Here is a 12,230-nt window from a genome sequence, read left to right as displayed (position 1 = left end):
AGATAATGATAAGGGCAGTCAGGAATCAATGAAATATCAAAGTGAAAAATAAATAAATTAAGATGTATTGTCACATACACCGGATAGGTGAAGTGTGTTGTATGATAGGGGTCAGTCAGAGTAGTACTGTGCCCCTGGAGCAAATTAGGGTTAAGTGCCTTTACTCAAGGACATATAAACATGTTTGTCACCTTCTTTGTTCTGCCTGACAAGGGGGTGTAACTGTACTATGAAAGATAAACACATTTACTACAGCCAGGGATTTTTACTATTACTTACACATGTTGTTCACTGGCAACCCTAACAACAACACCAACACCAATAACAACCCCAATAACAACAACCCCAACAACAACTACCCCAACAACAACCCTAACAACAGCCCCAATAACAAACCTAACAACCCCAACAACAACACCAAATACAATGCCAACAACAACCAATAACAACCCTAACAACAACTCCAATAACAAAAACTCCAACAACAACCCCAATAACAACCCTAACAACAACCCCAATAACAACCCTAACAACAACCCCAATAACAACACAACGTCCCAAATAACAACCCTAACAACAACCCAACAACCCCAAGAACAACCCCAATAACAACAACCCCAATAACAACCCTAACAACAACACAACATCCCAAATAACAACCCTAACAACAACCCAACAACCCCAAGAACAACCCCAATAACAACCCTAACAACAACCCCAATAACAACCCCAATAACAACCCTAATAACAACACAACATCCCAAATAACAACCCTAACAACAACCCAACAACCCCAAGAACAACCCCAATAACAACCCTAATAACAACCCCAAGAACAACCCCAATAACAACCCTAACAACAACCCAACAACCCCAAGAACAATCCCAATAACAACAACCCCAATAACAACCCCAATAACAACCCTAATAACAACACGACATACCAAATAACAACCCTAACAACAACCCAACAACCCCAAGAACAACCCCAATAACAACCCTAATAACAACCCAACAACCCCAAGAACAACCCCAATAACAAACCTAACAACCCCAACAACAACACCAAATACAATGCCAACAACAACCAATAACAACCCTAACAACAACTCCAATAACAACCATAACAAAAACTCCAACAACAACCCCAATAACAACCCTAACAACAACCCCAATAACAACACAACATCCGAAATAACAACCCTAACAACAACCCAACAACCCCAAGAACAACCCCAATAACAACCCTAACAACAACCCCAATAACAACACAACATCCCAAATAACAACCCTAACAACAACCCAACAACCCCAAGAACAACCCCAATAACAACAACCCCAATAACAACCCAAATAACACGACATCCCAAATAACAACCCTAACAACAACCCAACAACCCCAAGAACAACCCCAATAACAACCCTAACAACAACCCCAATAACAACCCCAATAACAACCCCAATAACAACCCCAATAACAACCCTAACAACAACCCAACAACCCCAATAACAACCCCAATAACAACAACCCCAATAACAACAACCCCAACAACCCCAATAACAACCACAACAACAACCATAACAACAACCCCAATAACAACCACAACAACAACCATAACAACAACCCCAATAACAACCCTAATAATAAAAATAATTTTAAAAAAACAACAACCCCAACCATGTTTAGCAGCAATATTAAAACGTAATTTTTTTTATTCAAATAATTTCTGGAAACATTAGCATTTTGCAACAGGAGAAAATTTGCAATTCTTACTCCCTATTCTGTGGAAGCCACATTCACCCTCCATTTTGTGGAATTCATCCCCTCCCACTGCAACACACACACACACACACACTTTGGCCCTCAAGGGCTTGAGTAGAGTCTATCTCAAGCTGGAGGTCATCAGGGATCTTTATGATCACATCTCTCAATAAATCACGCATACAGATTAATTCCATAGATAACTGATCCTACTCAGATGACCGTACATGAGGCTATTCATATTCATCTCCTGTTTAGGCACTTATATATAGAGGTAGCTTGCTGCATTCATCAATCAAATTCATTCATATCTCAACTGGTTTTCAAAAGTATGGACCAACAAGTCATTGGGGGGGGGGATCCCTTTTTCTCTGTGCAGAGAGGCATCTATAATAACCATATCCTACTTCTTCTTCCCTAATTCTTGGTATTTTCAGAGTCATTGAGCGTGTAGACATTTGGGAGATCAACATGAGGTCAGCCCTGGATGATGAAAGCTAATGAATCAGGTAGAGAAGACAAATAGCAGTAAGTAGCCTTGCCTCATAGTGGCAGGAACCTATCTCCGGTTTCTGTAGCATGAGGGAGCTTGATGTACAACTACACCCCCTCAACAGGACGCTAGTCTATCTCAGGGCACAAGTACAGTGAAATGCCTTTATTGCAAACTCAAAACACAACAATGCAATAATCAATAACAATGTATTACTAGAAAAATAAAAAAAAACACACAATAAATAAGAATAAGAAATACACTATAAAGTAAGTAAGCATACTATATACAGGTAATATTTAAAAGGTCAGTTCCAATACCATATTTACATGTACAGGGATACTGGAGTGATGGAGGTAGATATTGATAGGGATAAGGTGACTATATACAGGGTCAGTACCATATTAACCATGTACAGGGATACTGGAGTGATGGAGGTAGATATTGATAGGGATAAGGTGACTATATACAGGGTCAGTTCAGTACCATATTAACATGTACAGGGATACTGGAGTGATGGAGGTAGATATTGATAGGGATAAGGTGACTATATACAGGGTCAGTACCATATTAACATGTACAGGGATACTGGAGTGATGGAGGTAGATATTGATAGGGGTAAGGTGACTAGGCAGCAGGACATAAGATAAACAGAGTAGGAATGGCTTGTATGTGAGTAGATGTGTAGAGTCAGTATAAATGTATGTGCATATTATGTGTGAGGGAGCAGATGATGGAGTGAGTGTTTGTGTGTGCGTTGGAGTGAGTGTGTGTGTGAGTGTGTAGGGCCCTGTGAGTGTGCATAGAGACAGTGTAAATACTGAAATAAAAGGTCAATAAAGATACAAGTTGAACTCGGTCCATCCGTGGAGCTATTTATCCATTTTATTGCTTGGGGATAGAAGCTGTTCAAGAGCCTGTTGGGGTCAGACTTGATGCACCGGAACCTCTTGTCGTGCGGCAGCAGAGAAAATAGTCTATGGCTTGGGATCTTTGACGGTTTTACGGGCCTTATTTTCATACCACCTGATATAGAGGTCCTGGATGGCAGGGAGCTCAGCCAAGGATCAAACTCACAACCTTCCAATCTCAGGGTGGACACTAAGCACGAGGCTACATAGTTGGACAAATGCCGTTAATCCTCCTGAATCCCAATGGGGATCAGCCCCCCCCCCTAGTGGCTCAACAGGCAGGTGCAGCTAGGTCGCTTTCTCAGGTTCTGCTTGTGAGGGGAAACATTTATTTACAGTTTACAATATACTTTGTTTCTTCATCACACAATAACTTCGCACTGGGCACACACTGGTTGAATCAACATTGTTGCCCCCAACGTGGAATAGACGTTGAATTGAGGTCTGTGCCCAGTGGTTTACTCTCTGTCACTACAAGCAGTTAAGTTACCTCTCTTCACACTGTGCTGGAGCGGTATTTGGAGAAAACATGCTTTTGACTGATGTAGTGACGTCACGCCGCAACACTAGATCTCAAATACGGAGTCGCCTCCCACCACCCCTCTCGTCCATGCCGTCTGGCCAGGAAGGACACCTTCTCCCAATCTGCAAATTAACACTAAAATGGAGAAGGCTGAACAATCTCCAAAATCACAGGAGACACCTTTCCACCAGGAAGAAGGCCCCCCATTCTACTTCAATGGCTTCACCTTATCCAGGAAGGCACCCAGCTGAGAACCCTTCTTCCCCTCATTCAAATGGAGATTAGACTGAGATTAGAATGCTGCCAAATGGCTATGGTTGGATAACAAAGGAAGTAGCCAAATGGTCTGCTTTCAATGGAAGACTATTCCAGTTTTGCATAACAAAGGAGATATGCAGAGTGTTTGTCCTGGATGATATCCAGGAAACAGACAGCTACAGTAAAAAGTCCCTGAAACTTCCATTCACTTTTTCCTTTTTTTTAACCTTTATTAAACTAGGTAAATCAGTTAAGAACAAATTCTTATTTTACAATGACGGCCTACCCTAGTCACCCCTTCCCTAACGACACTGGGCCAATTATGCGCCGCCCTATGGGACTCCCGATCACGGCTGGTTGTGATACAGCCTGGATTCAAACCAGGGTGTCTGTAGTGATGCCTCGAGCACTGAGATGCAGTGCCTTAGACCGCTGCACCACTCAGGAGACCTAAGGACACAAGGAGTGCCAACAAGTATTTCTGATATCCAGCGTTATAAATTAATGATAGAGTAGAATTACTATGCTTTGTGTAATGAATTTCAGATATTTGCTAGCAATCATGAAATTTAAGTCAATTTTGGTATCCACAAGGAAAATACACAAACATTGGGCGGCAGGTAGCCTAGCGATTAAGAGCGTTAGGCCATTAACTGGCAGGTTGCTAGTTTGAATCTCTGAGCCGACTAAGTGAAAAATCTGTTGACGTGCCCTTGAGCAAGGTTGTTAACCCTAATTGCTCCTGTAAGTCCCTCTGTATGACTAACCTGTACCCTCGCACATTAACTTGGTACCGGTACCCACTGTATATATAGCCTTGTTATTATTATTTTATTTTTTACTTTAGTTAATTTAACTTTATTTTCTTAAAACTGCATTGTTGGTTAAGGGCTTGTAAGTAAGCATTTCACTGTAAGGTCTACACTTGTTGTATTCAAAAACTCATTTTATTTGTTTTGTATGAGAGCGCCGGCTAAAATGTAAATATTGAAACAGGTTTTGTGATTGCACAAACAGAACCTAACTCAGCCACACCTGATCTGAAACTCGGCCAAGTAGACAGAGTCAAAAGTTTTTGATTTACCTATGCAAGTCAGTTAATAAGAACAAATTCTTACATACAATGACGGCCTCCGCTGGCCAAAGCGGGATGGCGCTGGGCCAATTGTGCGCCGCCCTATGGGACCCCCAATCACGGCCGGTTGTGATACAGCCTGGATTCAAACCAGGGTGTCTGTAGTGATGCCTCGAGCACTGAGATGCAGTGCCTTAGACCGCTGCACCACTCAGGAGCCACTCCCTGGAGAACTATAACTACTGTGAAGACACCCTGGAGAACTATAACTACTGTGAAGACACACCCTGGAGAACTATAACTACTGTGAAGACACACCCTGGAGAACTATAACTACTGTGAAGACACACCCTGGAGAACTATAACTACTGTGAAGAAACTCCCTGGAGAACTATAACTACTGTGAAGACACTCCCTGGAGAACTATAACTACTGTGAAGACACTCCCTGGAGAACTATAACTACTGTGAAGACACCCTGGAGAACTATAACTACTGTGAAGACACCCTGGAGAACTATAACTACTGTGAAGACACACCCTGGAGAACTATAACTACTGTGAAGAAACTCCCTGGAGAACTATAACTACTGTGAAGACACACCCTGGAGAACTATAACTACTGTGAAGACACCCTGGAGAACTATAACTACTGTGAAGACACTCCCTGGAGAACTATAACTACTGTGAAGACACACCCTGGAGAACTATAACTACTGTGAAGACACTCCCTGGAGAACTATAACTACTGTGAAGACACACCCTGGAGAACTATAACTACTGTGAAGACACTCCCTGGAGAACTATAACTACTGTGAAGACACTCCCTGGAGAACTATAACTACTGTGAAGACACTCCCTGGAGAACTATAACTACTGTGAATGTTTTAGAGACCTGATTTCTTATCTTTGATACTGCTCCTGACTGGCGCAGCGGTCTAAGGCACTGCATCTCAATGAGCAGAAGCTCTGCACTATCCAATCAGGCTCCAGTCCTACCTACCTACCTACCTATTCAATGCTCAGAAACTGTCCGTGTCCCCAGAAGCACTGCCTGAATGCTTTGTCGAAAATCACTATCCCAAATTCCCTTTTCATTTATTCTGTACCATTTTATCTTGTGTATTGTTGGTTTGTTTTATCGTTTAATAAATGTTGTGTTTTTACAAGTGTGTTGTTTCTGGTACCACCCTCTTCTAACAGCTATAGAATTCACTATACCTTCAGATAGACCAAGTTAAGCTAATGTTCTAGTTTTATCCATGTAGTTATTGTTAAAATAACTCACAAGTCAGGTCTTTTTAAGACTTATTTTTTCCAATAACGGACTGGTTCCCCGATTTCATAACTTGTAGTAGTAACTTGACACTGCCTAACACTGATATAAATAGGATTAAAAGTTACGTTTGCCGTTGTAATCCCTCATTAAATTCACGCTTTCCTGAAGGAAGGTTTAATGAATAACTCCTGTCTTTCCAATTCCCCGTGGACTGTGCAAGGCTTCCGCTTGACTGAGCCGACCCAATGCTTTTACAGGAGCAACAACGCGGTTGGTTAATGGCATAAATGTCTTATGCAAGTATCACACTTCTCAAGGAGGTGGCCTCCCTTTGTAAGTAGTGACAAAGACATTTGTGACTTAATTCAAATGCATTCAGTTTCAATGTTCTTTGCACATTTTCCAAATAAAGCAACCAAAAAAAGAGCCATTTATGTACTAAACAGCTCCACTGAAACAATTTTTCCCCTGGGAATAATATAATATACAGGTTAATATAATAATATACAGGTTAAAATAATACAGGTTTTTGGATGATCACAGCGAGTGGAAGTACATTCATTAATTGTTCTCAAATTGGCATATGGTTGAGACTAACCTTCTGCTATAGGAGTGATGTTGGTTGGCCAGTGGCATTGTCATGCTGAAACAGGAAAGGTCCTTCCCCAAACTGTTGCCCGAACCATGAAAATCAGCCCAAGACAATTATTCCTCCTCCACCAAACTTTACAGTTAGCTCTATGCATTGGGACAGGTAGCGTTCTCCTGGCATCCGCCAAACCCAGATTCGTCCGTTGGACTGCCAGATGGTGAAGTGGGATTCATCACTCCAGAGAACGTGTTTCCACTGCTCCAGAGTTCAATGGTGTTGAGCTTTACACCACTCCAGCCGACGCTTGGCATTGTGTATGATGATCTTAGGCAGTATAATACTACTATTACACTGAACAAAAATTTAAAAACACAACATGCAAGAATTCCAAAGATTTTACTAAGTTACAGTCAATTTAAATAAATTCATTAGGCCCTAATCTGTGGATTTCACATAACTGGGAATACAGATATGCATCTGTTAGTTACAGATACAAAAAACAAATGGGCCTCGGGATCTCGTCACGGTATTTCTGCGCATTCAAATTACCATCGATAAAACGCAATTGTGTCCGCTGTCCGTAATATACAGCGCATTCGGAAAGTATTCAGACCACGTGATCTTTCCCACATTTTGTTACGTTTACAGCCTTATTCTAAAATGGATTAAATTTTAAAAAAATGGCCTCATCAATCTACAATTGTTCTTGTCTTACTTGTATAGTTAAATAAAATGTTAAATAATTAAAAATATATAATCAATCTACACACAATACCCCATAATGACAAAGAAAAAACAGTTATGAACATGTTGCTAATTTATTACAAATAAATAAACAGAAATACCTTAATTACATAAGTATTCAGACCCTTTGCTATGAGACCTGAAATTGAGCTCAGGTGCATCCTGTTGGATCATCCTTGAGATGTTTCTACAACTTGATTGGAGTCCACCTGCAATAAATTCAATTGATTGGAAATAATTTGAATAGGCACAGACCTGTCTATGTAAGGTCCCACAGTTGACAGTGCATGTCAGAGCAAAAACTAAGCCATGATGTCGAAGGAATTGTCCCTAGAACTCAGAGACACGATTGTGTCGAGGCACAGATCTGGGGAAGGGCACCAAAAAATGAGTGCATCATTGAAGGTCCCGAAGAACAGTGGCCTCCATCATCCTTTATTGGAAGAAGTTTGGAACCACCAAGACTCTTCCTAGAGTTGGCTGTCCAGCCAAACTGAGTAATCGGGGGAGAAGGGCCTTGGTCAGGGAGGTGACCAAGAACCCGATGGACACTCTGACAGAGCTCCAGAGTTCCTCTGTGTAGATGGGATAATCTTCCAGAAGGACAACCATCTGTGCAGCCCTCCACCAATCAGGCCTTTATGGTAGTGGCCAGACGGAAACCACTCCTCAGTAAAAAGGCACATGACAGCCCACTTGGAGTTTGCCAAAAAGCACCTAAAGGATTCTCAGACCATGAGAAACAAGGTTCTTTTATCTGATGAAACCAATATGGAACTCTTTGGCCTGACTGCCAAGCGTCAAGTCCGGAGGAAACCTGACACCATCCCTAAGGTGAAGCATGGTGGTGGCAGCATCATGCTGTGGGGATGTTTTTCAGTGGCAGGGACCAGGAGACTAGTCGGGATCGAGGCAAAGATGAATGGAGAGATCAGAGAGAGATCCTTGATGAAAACCTGCTCCAAAGTGCTCAGGACCTCAGACCATGGCAAAGGTTCACCTTCCAACAGGACAAAGGCCCTAAGCACACAGCCAAGACAACACAGGAGTGGCTTCAGGACAATTTTCTGAATGTCCTTGAGTGGCCCAGCCAGAGCCCAGACTTGAACAAAATCGAACATCTCTGGAGAGACCTGAAAATAGCTGTGCAGCAACACTCCCCATCCAACCTGACAGAGCTTGAGAGGATCTGCAGAGAAGAATGGGAGAAACTCCCCAATTACAAGTGTGCCAATTTTATAGCGTCATGCCAAAGGTGTTTCAACAAAGTACTGAGTACAGGGTCTGAATACTTATGTAAATGTGATATTTCATTTTTTTTTATTTATATATATACATACATTTGCAAAAATTTCTAAAAACCTGTTTTTGCTTTGTCATTATGGGGTCGTGTGTAGATTGATGAGGAAAACAATTATTTCATCCATTTTAGAATAAGGCTGTAACGTAATAAAATGTGGAAAAAGTGAAGGGGTCTGAATACTTTCCAAATGCACTGTATGTCTGCCCATATCATAACACCACTGCAACCATGGGGCACTCTGTTCACAACATTGAATTCAGCAGACCGCTCGCCCACACGCCATACACGTGGTCTGCAGTTGTGTGGCCAGTTGGACCGTACTGCCAAATTCTCTCAAACAACGTTAGAGGCAGCTTATGGACGAGAATTTAACATTACATTCTCTAGAGAACATTTCTGCAAATCATCATTCCAATTACATGTTCACTCAAATTTTGAGACATCCATGGCATTGTGTTGTGTGCCAAAACTTCAGACCCCAACACAAGGTGCACCTGTGTAATGATCATGCTGTTCATTCAGCTTCTTGATATGCCACACCTGTCAGGTGGATGGATTATCTTGGCAAAGGAGAAATGCTCACTAACAGGGATGTAAACAAATTTGTGCACAAAATTTGAGAGAAATACACTTTTTGTGGTAGTGGGGTCTCGCTTGCGTTTTGCAGTTTCCTGTTATACTATCATTAACATGTGTAAGCTACCTCATGCGTGTACAGGTAACTTCCAAAATAAAGGAAACACTTGAGTAAATAAGGGATATAAAGTATATTGAAAGCAGGTGCTTCCACACAGGTGTTTCCACAAAGGTGTTGTTCCTGAGTTAATTAAGCAATTAACATCAATCACATGTAGAGTCATGTATAAAAACTCCCAGTTTCCCATTATTTTGGCTACCATGGCTAGAAGAGATCTCAAAGGCTACGAAAGAGGGGTCTCACAGGACCATAGGGGGTTAAAAGGTGTGTGTCTCAGTCACCACATTTCAACCCAATTAAACACTTATGAGAGATTCTGGAGGTCCGCCTGAGACAGCGTTTTCCAAAACACCAACAAAACACCAAATTATGGAATTTATTGCAACATGGTATTGCATCCCTCCAATCGAGTTCCAGACACTTGCAGAATTTATGCTAAGGCGCATTGAAGCTGTTCTGGCTCGTGGTGGCCCAACGCCTTATTAAGACACTATGTTGGGGTTTCCTTTATTTTGGCAGTTACCTGTATGTTTGGGGGCGGCGGGTAGCCTAGTGATTAGAGTGTTGGGCCAGTAACCGAAAGGTTGCTAGATTGAATCAACAAGCTGACAACGTAAAAATCCGTTATTCTGCCACCGAACAAGGCAGTTGACCCACTGTTCCTAGGCTGTCATTGTAAATAAGAATTTGTTCTTACCTGACTTGCCTAGTTAAATAAAGGTTAAATAAAATAAAAGTTGTAGATATGTAAAGCATATACAGTAAAACTATGACCACAAACAAATAAAAAGATAGTGACAATTTATGTTTTTGTCACTACCATCGGTACTGTCAACCTTTGAATCCTCTAAACTAACAGACATAGGAGGCTATCCAGTCTCACATAAGACGTGATTCCCATCAGATCAGGCAGACACTATGAAAGCCTGATGTCGTTTCGCTCCATTGACAGATAAATCAGATGTTGCTAATGAGGGGAGGAAAAAGAGGCCATTCTGACTGAAGAGAACAATGTCTTTATAGAAACATAACAATAAAACAGTCGGAGGAGATTGCTTCCTGGAGACAACAGATGAGACAAGCAACTTGTACATTACATTAACTTCTTTTTTTTTTACCCACCAAAAGCATGATGGACTGCTTTTCTTAATTAACTATCTTACTGCATTTACTTCACAATTTCAGTAAAAACTAATGGCAGGTCTACTTTATGCAAAAACAGTCTTAACAGTGCTTGAAGGGTACCTACCTAAATACTTAATAAGCCATGCATAAAACTTTCATAAGCAGTACATGCTTATGTCAACAATCACAAGTAAAGAACATTACTGTGAAATAATGAATAGATAACATTGTGGATGTTGACGTAGCCATTGATGAAATTAATGTGTCAGGAAGTCCTTACTAAGTACCCTTTCAAATTAAGTGTTACCCATAAAGTATAGAAAACGGTTGAGATAAATTATCTACGTTTTATAGATGAAATAACAGAAGCAACTTGAGCTGCAACTGACCATGTTCCAAAAAATGTAACTTTTTTAAAATAAAAACTGGGGGAAAAACCCAACAGTACAGTATTTAAAATGAAAGCTTACGATCAAAAGAATAATGATTGGCATTGAAAACGAGTTACACATGAAGATAAAAGGAAGAAGTCCTGCTTATATCTACCAACCTCAGGTCAACGGCGTTCAGATGTACACCACCAATGCAATTCTCCAAATCAACAGAGGAAGTTCAGAACATTGCAGATAGAAATGTAACGAATAGAGCTGACACGGTTCCCTATTCTATATGACCAGACCATCATATCCACTCTAAACAATACATTTCAATGTTGTACCCTCATGAACAGGTATTTGTTACAGACACATGAGAATGAACCGTACGCGGTGAATACAACACTGTTAATCAAAAGGAAAGTCCTGCTTCGTCATAGTCCCGCGGGTTCATCAGCATACCGTACATAATATCAAAACTCATCACATTTTTTCTCAGCAGGCACCTGGGTTAACTATGGTTCAAACGCCAAGGGCCACAAAATATCTTGACTTACTGCAAGACAAAAGATGCCTCGAGAAGACCGATGAGAGCAGACAGCCTCGAGAAGACCGTCGGGAGCAGACCGACGAGAGCAGACCGCCTTGAGAAGACCGACGAGAGCAGACCAATGAGAGCAGACCGATGAGAGCAGACCGATGAGAGCAGACCGCCTCGAGCAGCCCGCCTCGAGAAGACCGACGAGAGCAGACCGCCTTGAGAAGACCGATGAGAGCAGACCGCGACGAGAGCAGACCGACGAGAGCAGACTGCCTCGAGAAGGCCGACGAGAACAGACCGCCTTGAGAAGACCGATGAGAGCAGACCGCCTCGAGCAGACCGCCTCGAGAAGACCGGCTCGAGAAGACCGGCGAGAGCAGACCGATGAGAGCAGACCGCCTCGAGCAGACCGCCTCGAGAAGACAGGTGAGAGCAGACCGCCTCGAGAAGACAGGTGAGAGCAGACCGCCTCGAGAAGACAGGTGAGAGCAACCGCCTCGAGCAGACCGCCTCGAGAAGACAGGTGAGAGCAGACCGCCTCGAGAAGACAGGTGA

This window comes from Oncorhynchus clarkii, chromosome 5 (genome assembly GCF_045791955.1).
Source record: "Oncorhynchus clarkii lewisi isolate Uvic-CL-2024 chromosome 5, UVic_Ocla_1.0, whole genome shotgun sequence".
Lineage (NCBI taxonomy): Eukaryota > Metazoa > Chordata > Actinopteri > Salmoniformes > Salmonidae > Oncorhynchus > Oncorhynchus clarkii.
This window is presented reverse-complemented; position numbering follows the sequence as displayed.